The sequence below is a fragment of the Tamandua tetradactyla genome, chromosome 1 (assembly GCF_023851605.1).
Source record: "Tamandua tetradactyla isolate mTamTet1 chromosome 1, mTamTet1.pri, whole genome shotgun sequence".
NCBI classification, from domain to species: domain Eukaryota; kingdom Metazoa; phylum Chordata; class Mammalia; order Pilosa; family Myrmecophagidae; genus Tamandua; species Tamandua tetradactyla.
Window position 1 is genome coordinate 186,543,738 of NC_135327.1, and position 2,557 is coordinate 186,546,294.

General features: G+C 40.4%; 1 pseudogene; it reads right to left on the reverse strand.

The window, feature by feature from the left end:
• Positions 1-1,322: 1,322 nt before the first annotated feature.
• On the reverse strand, positions 1,323-2,238 carry LOC143681865 (olfactory receptor 9A4-like; annotated as a pseudogene).
• Positions 2,239-2,557: the final 319 nt, after the last annotated feature.

A 2,557-nucleotide genomic window follows, 5' to 3' on the forward strand; every position in this document is an offset into this window, starting at 1 on the left:
CGAACTGGTGTGGAAAGCAGAATATCCTTTTTTATAGGAGAAGCCACCACTTTCACTAGCCAGATTTATCACACTGCCATCCCTGGGCACAATGCTAGGTTAGCATTGTGGTGCAGGAGATGACTTTAAGACTGCACCCACTATCTTATCTGGTATCTTTATACAGTACTAATTTCTCATTCATGCACATTCATTTTGCTTTCTCTTCAGAAGGGAAGGCATTGCTCGCACTATAGGTTTTGGAGCCCTAAGTCACCCACTGTTGGGCAGCTCAATTTTCTTACTTCAGAGCTGACAGTAGGTGCTGAGTATTATCCTTAGTGAATGTCTTCCTACTAAAATTCTTCCTACAACATTATATGAAATTCCTGCAATTACGTTGCCAAACAACCCTGCCTTGGAATTGTTAAAGCATCAGGAGTAGATGGTAGCCTCTGACTTTCTTGACTATGCCAACAAAGGAAACCTATGGAAAGGGAATAATACAGTTGGGTAAGAGAAGCAGAGAGCCAAGAGGCATTTTGACGATTGGGGTCTGGGTCTAAGAGCACTCTGAATGGAAAAACTTGCCTTCAGTCTCTATAATGTAGACTCGAATCAATCATTTAACTCTTATTTTCCCCTGCCTCCATATCCACTACAAAGGGAAAACTGTAACAAAATATTTTTGTCCCAAGTATTTTCATTTGGGACACTCATATCCACACATATTGGCTAAAAAAAAAATTCCAATCCTCTGTGAATACTTTAGGTTGGTTCTGTTGCAAAATGTACAGAACACTAAACATACTTTGCAGTAGGAGTGGGACCAGGAAAAAGAAAGTCTCAGGATATTTTGACATGAGTTTGGCTATCTTGTCAAGAAATTGCCAAATATTAAAGGAAAAGGGTGGCAACAGTTGACAAAGCAACAAAATGAGCATCTCTGTCTTTTTATGTTGATTGTGAGACCTGTCCCACCTCACCTTTCTCACTCCCCCAGAAAGTACATTTTCACAGGGTGATCATAAGAAAATTCACTGGGCTAATAAATCCCTCACAAAAATGTGAACACTTTTTTTTCTCTAGTTCCTGACACATCACAAGGATATGCCTCCTTGAGTTCAACAGTAGAAACAAACAGAAATTAAGTCTTTAAGATGCTAGTGAGCAAAAATGGGTTTCATTTTTACCCACCTTATCTACTTCTGAGAATTGAGTGTTTTTGTGCACATTCCCCTATTTTTGTAATGATGCTATAGATAAGAAGAGGTTGAGATTTTCTAGGTTAATGAATATATCTTAATAAGAGTTACAGCTCTTAAAACCTACTTAGAGAAGAGCTATTTCTTGAGGAGTTGACAGTAGCATTTTACACCATCTCAAAGGGCCTCTTTCACTCTGTCATTCCTGAGAATGAAGATGAAAGCGTTCAGGAAAGGATTTATGATGGAAATCAACAGGAAAGCTATCTTGTACTCAGCTGCCTGTGTTTGCTTGCATTTTACATAGAAGAACAAGGAGCTGTCATAGCCAATCACAACAAAGGTGAAGGGGGCGGCACAAATAAAGAAGGCTTTCCTCCAGCCAGAGGCTGAGGGGATCTTGAGGATGGTGGATATAATGTAGGTGTAGGAGACAATTGTAGGGATCAAGGAACCAATGAGAATGAAACAGCCATTGAAAAAAGAATAAACTCTGTGAAAAGTGTCATCATAAGAGAGTTTGAGCAATTGCCCTCTGTTACAGAAAAACTGGACTTACACATTTGATTTGCAGAAGGTAAGCTGAGAAATGGCATAGACAGGCCAGATTACAGAAGGAACCCAAACACCCATGACAAAACTACCACCAAGATGCAGGTACAGTTGTTCATAATGATGTTGTACCTCAAAAGAGTTACACACAGCCACATAACAGTCCACAGCCATCACTCCCATTTAAGCAAACTCTGTGGTCCCCAGAGCAAGGTAGTGGAATAGTTGTGCAACATATGCAAACAAAGGTATTATCTGAAGCCCAGAAACAAGGAATGCCCAGAGCATCATGGGGACAATAATGGATGTAAGTAGGATCTCTAGGACAGAGATGTGACCATGTACATGGGGGACTACAGATGTGAGTCAACACAATCATGATAATAACTGTTTCCCAATGAGTAGAAGAAGAAGAATATAACAAAAAGTAGGTGGTGTGGTTCTTGAAACCAACAAAGCTTAGAAGGCAGAATTTAGTGGCACCAGAGAGAGTGCCTATCATTCAGCCCTTGTTTCTGCTTCTTGTGAAACTTACAGATCAAAAGAGAGGCAGCATTGTTTCACACAAGGCTGCTCTCAAGGGGTGAAAGAAGACAGATTAGAATGAAGAACTATTTCCAACCTTGTGATGAGGTGAAATGCCTGCACTACTGAATACTACATAGTCAGAATGAAATGCTAAGTCATTTCAAGTCTAGCAGTGAGGTTTCCACATTACTGTGCAGTCAGCTCCCAGGGATGGATGAACATACCTTCTGCTCTATGGTGTGAGGAAAACATTCCTTGCCTTTATCCTCAATTTATGTGCCTTCTCCCAGTGC